The following is a 9,662-nucleotide window of genomic DNA, read 5'->3' as shown; positions in this document are numbered from 1 at the left end:
ATATCGCTTATATGTAGAATCTAGAAAAATGGTACAGATGAACTTATTTGCAAAGCAGAAATAGAGTCACAGATGTAGAGAACAAACTTACAGTTACCAAGGGAGGAAGAGGGGATGGGATGAATTGGAAGAATGGGATTGACATATATACACTACTATGTATAAAATAGATAACTAATGAGAACCTGCTGTATAGCACAGGGAACTCTACTCAGTGCCCTGTGGTGACCTAAATGGGAAGGAAATCTAAAAAAGAGGGGATATATGTATACATATTACTGATTCACTTTGCTGCACAGCAGAAACTAAGACAACATTGTAAAGCAACTATACTCCAATAAAAGTTAATTTAAAAAAAAGAGTAAATGCAGCTGAGAGGTCAAGCGAGGCCTGAGAACCATGAAGATCCTGAGGCATGAAGCAATTAGGAAGTCAATGGTTGCATTTGCCAAAGCAGTTTCAGGGAAGTGGCACTGAGACTAATGTCTCATTGCACTGGATTTGAAAGCAATGTGAAATAGGAAAGGGAAAAAACAGGTATAGTTTATTTTGAGAAGGTTGGCAATAGTGAAAGAGATCAATAGGTAACTAGAGAGACAATTAGCTATCTGGATCCCAGATACAGGCATCCTGAAGGTAGCTCCTTCCTGTCTATTCCCACAAGCTATCTGCCTCTCCTGAGTCATGGGGCTACTAGGACCTTCAGGCAACTGGGTATAGGTGGGGCCGTAGCCATGCAGGCTCCCAGTGGAGTAATCTGGTGTGGGGCTTTCTTCCCTGTGAACCGTACTCGGGGTGAGGAACAGAGGCAGTGGATACTGGGAAGATCTTGTCATTCATCAAACCATGGCTCCTGGTATAATCTATCTTGACATGTGAGTATGCTGGTCTTCCTGATCCCCAAAAGCCAGGAGAGAGCCAATGGTAAGGCTAATCTCCCCTGACCTCCAAGGTAGGAAGGCAGAGAGCAGAGGGCCTCCTCCAAGTATCTCAGGAGGGGCTGGTGGCTGGGTCAAAAATCCATTTGCCTTGCACGTCCTGAAGGATCCCTACCATTTAAGAATATACCAGTAGGGCTTCCCTGGTGGCGCAGTGGTTGAGAGTCCGCCTGCTGATGCAGGGGACACGGGTTCGTGCCCCGGTCCGGGAAGATCCCACATGCCGCGGAGCGGCTGGGCCCATGAGCCACGGCCGCTGAGCCTGTGTGACCGGAGCCTGTGCTCCACAACGGGAGAGACCACAACAGTGAGAGGCCTGCGTACTGCAAAAAAAAAAAAAAAAAAAAAGAATATACCAGCAACCAGGCTTGAGTCCCAAATGATCCCAAAAGAAAAATAATACCTTACCTAAGGCAGTCTAGCAGCCAGGAAGAGGTGGAACAGGTAGGATGATTAGAATGCAAGCCCAATGACATGGAACTGCTCCAGAGAAAGCAAATGAACACCTGAATAAATAATAAGGGCGCTTAAGATGTCATAATGCAGCACCTCCTCCTCTGAGACCAGATGAAGGGAAGTGAGAGAGAAGGCAGATATTGATGAGTTATATACATGAGGTGAGAAGTTGAAGGAGCATGCGCCCAAATGGCCTCAATTATTCATGTGCGTGTTGATGCATTTGCAGAGAGGTGATGGAATAGGACACACAAAGAGCTGCTGGATGAAATCATGCAATTACGGGGATCAAACCTCTACAAATGTATCTCTAACCTCCACTGAGTATGGAGATAAGTATGATTTTTCATCAGCAGTACTTAGCAGCAAGGATATAGATATAGAGAAGGCAGATAGATGTACGGATTGGCATTTTCAGTGAGAAAAAACTAGGGATCTGCAGGGAGAAAGGATTGAGGGTGCTGGGCCCACATCTTCTAGGTTTTTCAAATCTTGGGTCACAATTTATCAGTGGATCATACAATCAATTTAGTGGGTGATGTCCAGCACTTTAAAAAATTGCAGTTAAATGGAATGGAACAAAAAGTAACAGAGTAAATTTCACTTTTAGTAACTTTTGTTTCAGTTAAGTATATCCATATATGTATTGTATACTGAGTTGTGATACAAAAGGTAGTTTTCATAATGGAATATAGTCAGAAAGTTTGAAAACTGCTGGTCTAGGCTATACAGAAAAAGGAAGTTATATTAGTCACCAGAGTTTCTGGAAAATATTTCGGTTTCCTTTCTATCTGGTACATGATAGAGTTGTACTTCCTTGTACTCCTTGAAGTTAGGCATGGCCATGTAACTTGTTTTGAACAATGAAAAGTGAGCAGAAGAGACATGAATCTGGCTTCAAGAGTAGGTACACTATTCGCCACCTTTTTTTCCCTGTCACTGCTTTAGGCAGTGTTCCAGATGTTGCTCCTCCATCAGCCCAAGTTTCAGAATAAGGAGACATGCATCAGAGCATCCAGCCAACTCACAATAGATGTGTAACATAGGTAACAAATAAAGCTTTGTTGTTATAAACCATTAAGATTTGAGGCTTGTTTATTCCTGCAGCCTAACTTAGCCTATCTTATCTGATATAGAAGTCAAGTCTAGAAGGAGATGGTAATCCAAGAGAAAACGGAGGGATCAAGGAACATCTTGCACATAAGTACTCAGTACATCCTAATAGTCTATCAGAAAATATATTGGCAGGTAATTGGGAGCTAATTATATAATGTAACTACAGTGAAGAAAAGTATAAAGAAGGAACGTAAAATTGTTGATAGAAGCCCTGAAGGGGGATTCAAGCTATTCCTTGGAAGATGAATTGGATGGACAGAAGAAACTGGGCCCATTTAGTGAGTGGGAAACAGAAAGAGCTAAGGGTAGTAAGAATGGCATCTGGGGCAGAAGGGTGTGGTGGGTCCAGAAATGAGACATCATCTCACCAGAGCAGAGAGTTCATGTTAGAATAGGAGAAAACACAACTGGAAAAGGAGAGTAGGATCCAATTTTGGATAGGTTTTCAAAATTATACTTGAAATATATGAAATTAAATAAAAATAAGGTATGTAAAGCCCTTAGCACAATGTCTACTCATAATTAAGGACGTGGCTTATATTTGTTGCTGCTATTATTGATGTCAACGTGCAATAAAGAACTGTGGGAGAGTTTTAGAAGTGATGTACCATGAAAGCTTTGAACTAATCTGTCAGTTGTGCACAGGATAGACTGAAGAAGGGACAAGTAACTGTTACAAAAATAATGAGGAGGCAGTGGTACAGGAGTAAGGCAATGATCGAAAAGGAAGGAAAAAAGTAAGTTTCACCTAACTACTATTTTTTTTTCTGTCAGCCACTTCTCCACACAGCCACAAAGTGAACACTCATAAAAGCAAAACTTCCCATGTTAAGAACCTGTAAAAATAGGGTTCAATAATCCTATTAAGGCATTCAGGGATTATTCCAGCAGTCTCTGGGGTGATTCAGATTTTTTTGTGCTTCTGTGAAAAATGAGATTAGGCAGCAGAGGAACCATTTATCCAACCCTTAGCCTGCTCCGCTTAGACCCTGAAACCCCCAGTGCTACCCACACTTGGGGAGTATTCCGATTCCTCAGAAAGACTGTTTTTACAAACTCCACCTAATGCCATGGGTCTACCCACACACCAGGTGATAATGAAGCCTGCAACTTCTGAAGAGAAGATAGACCTAGTGCTTTCCATGGTGACTTTCCCTCCCTCACTTAGTTAGGGCTGTCTCCACTTCTGTGTAGAACACAACCATTCCAAAGTATCTGAGAACTTCAGCTGGTGGCACCAAGGCTGACTGGCCTTCTTTCAAAAGTTTCTTAATTACTCGACCTCCACCAAATAACTATATTGTTACTGTGTTGCAGATTAGAACAAGTAGCTTATATAAACAGTACCTTTGGTTCTTTTTTTTTAAAATTTTATTTATTTTTGGCTGTATTCGGTCTTCGTTGCTGCGTGTGGGCTTTCTCTAGTTGTGGCAAATGGGGTCTACTCTTCATTGCGGTGCACCGGCTTCTCATTGCGGTGGCTTCTCTTGTTGCGGAGCATGGGCTCTAGGCGCGCGGGCTTTAGTAGTTGTGGCGTGTGGCCTCAGCAGTTGCAGCACTCAGGCTTCAGTAGTTGTGGTGTGCAGGCTCAGTAGTTATGGCTCACAGGCTCTAGAGCGCAGGCTCAGTAGCTGTGGTGCCCGGGCTTAGTTGCTCCGCGGCATGTGAGATCTTCCCAGGCCAGGGATCGAACCCGTATCCCCTGCACTGGCAGGCAGATTCCTAACCACTGCACCACCAGGGAAGTCCCATGTGTTTTATTTTTTAACATCTTTATTGGAATATAGTTGCTTTACAATGGTGTGTTAGTTTCTGCTGTATAACAAAGTGAATCAGCTATACATATACATACATCCCCATATCTCCTCCCTCTTGTGTCTCCCTCCCTCCCTCCCTTTGGCTCTTGATGGCACTGCTCAGCAGGGTAATCTTGGGCAGCTTCTAAAGTGTTCTGTGTCTCAGTTTGCTGCTATGTGCACCAGCAAAACAATTATATTCACTTCACAGGGAGGATGCAAGTCTTAATTAACGTTTGCAAAACACTCTGACATCCTTTAATGAAAAGTGCCGTATCTAAGTGACGTATAATTAGAGGCAGGTTTGTCTCCATGATCCTTGAGAGAAAAAAGCCACATGGAAGCAATAATTTGCATGTCTATCATTGTTTCTTGTTCATTGACCAAGTTCTTGACAAATACATGTTACCATCCTAACTTTCTCATTAAGAAAGCAAGTCTTTAACAGCTAAAAATAACACACACAAAATTACCACATCATCTCCTACTTCTCCAGCCAAGGACACATTCTCCTCTTCCACAAGACCAGCAAATCTGGGATCCACTCCAGCTTACTTCAATGCAGCAGGGAGGTGGGGAATATCAGGATAGAAAGTGGTAAATGACTTGCCCAAGGTCAATACAAATTTGGCCCCAGAAACTTTTACTCCAGTTCTACAGCTCTAATTCTTCTCCCTCAAAATAGTCTGAATTGATGAATCAAGTCACCAAACAGAATTTAAAAGGCAGAAGGGATACCGTTTTTTCTGGTTGCACCATTAGACTTTTCTGAAATAGAAGTTATTTTGTATGCCAACCAGGGTAAGGACTCCTGGAATGTCCTAATTAAGTGAATACGGGCCAATGAGTTCTCTTCCAAAATATTTTAGTTTTGCAAGTAATGTCCCTTCCATATCTGGGAAAGAGCATTTCTAAATACATAGCAGATTTCTCCTATTTTCCTTGGAAGCCTTCCCCGAGCTGTTTCATAATAGGTGGCTTGCTACTAAAGCCATTCTCCTCCCTCAAAGCAAACTCTTGACCCCAAAGACCCCAAAGACCACAGCATATGGACAGGTCTAGTACTAAGGAGTCATCTTGAAAACTTCTACATTGTTACATTTAAAGGCCCAATTTATGGGCTCTTTCATCAAAAAAAGCTTTTGAGAAATAGCTATTTTCTCTAATCTCATTTGCTTACTGAAAACATTGTGAAAGAACTGTGACTCTGCTCTGAAAACACCATGATTTATACAGCGGCTGCTTAGATGCTGATGATTCATTTTCCTCCAAGGTAAAGGTCCATCCCTACACTAGCACATTTACAAGATTCCTGCAAGAAAATTCCTGAGGAGAGAATTAAATTGTAAGAATATTTACCTCATTTCAGTACCTTTTAAAATATTTCAGCACATGAAAATTAAATAAAAGGCACTACACTGATTTCTATATGGTAATGTGGGCAACATCCTATGATTTAATGTAGTTTTTAATATAAAAATATATTAGAATTGACCAACCCTATTTTTTCCAATAGGAAATTATAATAACGTACATTTTTTGGTATTGAGGGAGAAGACACTAGATGGAAATTTCTAGAGAAGAAAAATTAGGATATTCCTCCCTTGATAACCCATATAATGTGTTTTTACTTTAGCGAAATGGAAATAGCATTAATTATAAATACATTTACAGATTCCATTACTCTATACAATTTTTTGAAAATTCTCATTAAATGGTATAATCGCCCTGAAAATATACAATTGGCTCTTTATTATTTAATCCAGAGGTTGGCAGCACCAACCACAAAGCAGAGCCAACTACATCATGTCACAAGAAGGGCACCATTAACTTCATGCTCATGGTGAGAGTCATATGTGGAAAACAAATTTGATAACAAAAACCAGGCTTGGAATGCATGTGGTACCTGGTGTTGCTTTTACAGAAAGGTTTTTATTATAATGATTAATGGTACTTTTTAAGGAGTGAAAACAGAGGAAAAAAGGAACCAAAAAACACCTTTGTGGTTGGCAAGAATACAAGAATGCTATCGGGTGTGTGGGTGGAGGAACCAAGACCATGCATGATAGATTACATAAGTGTGCAGCTTTCCTTCTGGGACTTCACACGCCTCTGCCCTGCCCCACTGAGTATGTGGATACTACACATTTATACCTGGTTCAAACTCCAGCTCCATACCTACTAGCTTTGTGACCCTGATAAGTTACTTTTCCCCTCTCTGTCTGCTTCCTCATTTGTAACATAGGGCTATTAACACTTAGATCATAGTTTTGATGTGATGATTAAATAAAGTGATTTACGTAAAGCATTTAGAGTACTGCCCAGGACACAATAAGGGCTTTTATAGCTATTCTGTATTATTACCATCAACATTTCTATTTTAGAACTTCCAACAAGGGGGAGGAACCAAGATGGCGGAGTAGAAGGACATGCTCTCACTCCCTCTTGTGAGAACACCAGAATCATAACTAGCTGCTGCACAATCATCGACAGGAAGACACTGGAACTCACCCAAAAAGATACCTCACATCCAAAGACAAAGGAAAAGCCACAATGAGATGGTAGGAATAGGAGGGGCACAATCACAGTAAAATCAAATCCCATAAGGGCTGGGTGGGTGACTCACAGACTGGAGAACACTGAAACCACAGAAGTCCACCCACTGGAATGAAGGTTCTGAGCCCCATGTCAGGTTTCCCAACCTGGGGGTCTGGCAATGTGAGGAGGAATTCCTAGAGAATCAGACTTTGAGGCCTAGTGGGATTTGATTGCAGGACTTCGACAGGACTGGGGGAACCAGAGACTCCACTCTTGGAGGGCACACACAAAGTAGTGTGCGCACTGGGACCCAGGGGAAGGAGCAGTGACCCCAGGGGAGATTGATCCAGACCTACCTGCTAGTGTTGGAGGGTCTCCTGCAGAGGTGGGGAGTGGCTATGGGTCACCATGGGGACAAGGACACTGGCAGCAGAAGTTCTGAGAAGTACTCCTTGGTGTGCGCCCTCCTAAAGTCTGTCATTAGCCCCACCAAAGAGCACAGCTAGGCTCCAGTGTTGGGTTGCCTCAGGCCAAACAACCAACAGGGAAGGAACCCAGCCCCACCACCAGCAGTCAAGTGGATTAAAGTTTTACTCAGCTCCACCAGAGCAACAGTCAGCTCTACCCACCACCAGTCCCTCCCATCAGGAAACTTACACAAGCCTCTCAGATAGCCTCATCCACCAGAGGGCAGACAGCAGAAGCAAGAAGAACTACAATCCTGCAGCCTGTGGAAAAAAAAAACACATTCACAGAAAGCTAGACAAGACGAAAAGGCAGAGGGCTATGTACCAGATGAAGGAACAAGATAAAACCCCAGAAAAAAAACTAAATGAAGTGGAGACAGGCAACCTTCCAGAAAAAGAAGTCAGAATAATGATAGTGAAGATGATCCAGGACCTCAGAAGAAGAATGGAGGCAAAGATTGAGAAGATGCAAGAAATGTTTAACAAAGACCTAGAAGAATTAAAGAACAAACAGAGATAAACAATACAATAACTGAAATGAAAACTACACTAGAAGGAATCAAAGCAGAATAACCGAGGCAGAAGAACGGATAAGTGACCTGGAAGACAGAATGGTGGAATTCATTGCTGTGGAACACAACAGAGAAAAAAAAATGAAAATAAATGAAGACAGCCTAAGAGACCTCCGGGACAACATTAAACGCAACAACATTCACATTATAGGGGTCCCAGAAGGAGAAGAGAGAGAGAAAGGACCCAAGAAAATAGTTGAAGAGATTAAAATCGAAAACTTCCCTAACATGGGAAATGAAATAGCCACCCAAGTCCAGGAAGTGCAGTGAGTCCCATATAGGATAAACCCAAGGAGAAACATGCCGAGACACACAGTAATTAAATCGGCAAAAATTAAAGACAAAGAAAAATTATTGAAAGCAGCAAGGGAAAAATGACAAATAACATACAAGGGAACTCCCATAAGGTTAACAGCTGATTTCTCAACAGAAACTCTACAAGCCAGAAGGTAGTGGCATGATATACTTAAAGTGATGAAAGGGAATAACCTACAACCAAGATTACTCTACCCCGCAAGGATCTCATTCAGATTCGATGGAGAAATCAAAAGCTTTACAGACAAGCAAAAGCTAAGAGAATTCAGCACCACCAGACCAGCTCTACAACAAATGCTAAAGGAACTTCTCTAAGTGGGAAATACAAGAGAAGAAAAGGACCCACAAAAACAAACCCAAAACAATTAAGAAAATGGTCATAGGAACATACATGTCGATAACTACCTTAAACGTGAATGGATTAAATGCTCCAACCAAAAGACACAGGTTCGCTGAATGGATACAAAAACAAGACCCATATATATGCTGTCTACAAGAGACCCACTTCAGACCTAAGGACACATACAGACTGAGAGTGAGGGATGGAAAAAGATATTCCATGCAAATGGAAATCAAAAGAAAGCTGGAGTAGCAATACTCATATCAGGTAAAATAGACTTTAAAATAAAGAATGTTACAAGAGACAAGGAAGGACACTACATAATGTTCAAGGGATCAACCCAAGAAGAAGATATAACAATTATAAGTATATATGCACCCAACATAGGAGCACCTCAATACATAAGGCAACTGCTAACAGTTATAAAACAGAAAATCGACAGTAACACAATAATAGTGGGGGACTTTAACACCTCACTTACACCAATGGACAGATCATCCAAAATGAAAATAAATAAGGAAACAGAAGCTATAAATGACACAATAGACCAGATAGATTTAATTGATATTTACAGGAAATTCCATCCAAAAACAGCAGATTGCACTTTCTTCTCAAGTGTGCACAGAACATTCTCCAGGATAGATCACACCTTGGGTCACAAATCAAGCCTCTGTAAATTTAAGAAAATTGAAATCATATCAAGCATCTTTTCTGACCACAATGCTATGAGATTAGAAATGAATTACAGGGGAAAAAAAGTAAAAAACACAAACACATGGAGGCTAAACAATAATTACTAAATAACCAACAGATCACTGAAGAAATCAAAGAGGAAATCAAAAAATACCTAGAGACAAATGACAACGAAAACATGACGATCCAAAACCTACGGGATACAGCAAAAGCAGTTCTAAGAGGGAAGTTTATAGCTATACAAGCCTACCTCAAGAAACAAGAAAAATCTCAAATAAACAATCTAACTTTACACCTAAAGGAACTAGAGAAAGAAGAACAACAAAACCCAAAGTTAGCAGAAGGAAAGAAATCATAAAGATCAGAGCAGAAATAAATGAAATAGAAACAAAGAAAACAATAGCAAAGACCAATACAACTAAAAGCTGGTT

The sequence above is a fragment of the Pseudorca crassidens genome, chromosome 1, assembly GCF_039906515.1.
Source record: "Pseudorca crassidens isolate mPseCra1 chromosome 1, mPseCra1.hap1, whole genome shotgun sequence".
NCBI lineage: Eukaryota > Metazoa > Chordata > Mammalia > Artiodactyla > Delphinidae > Pseudorca > Pseudorca crassidens.
This window is presented reverse-complemented; position numbering follows the sequence as displayed.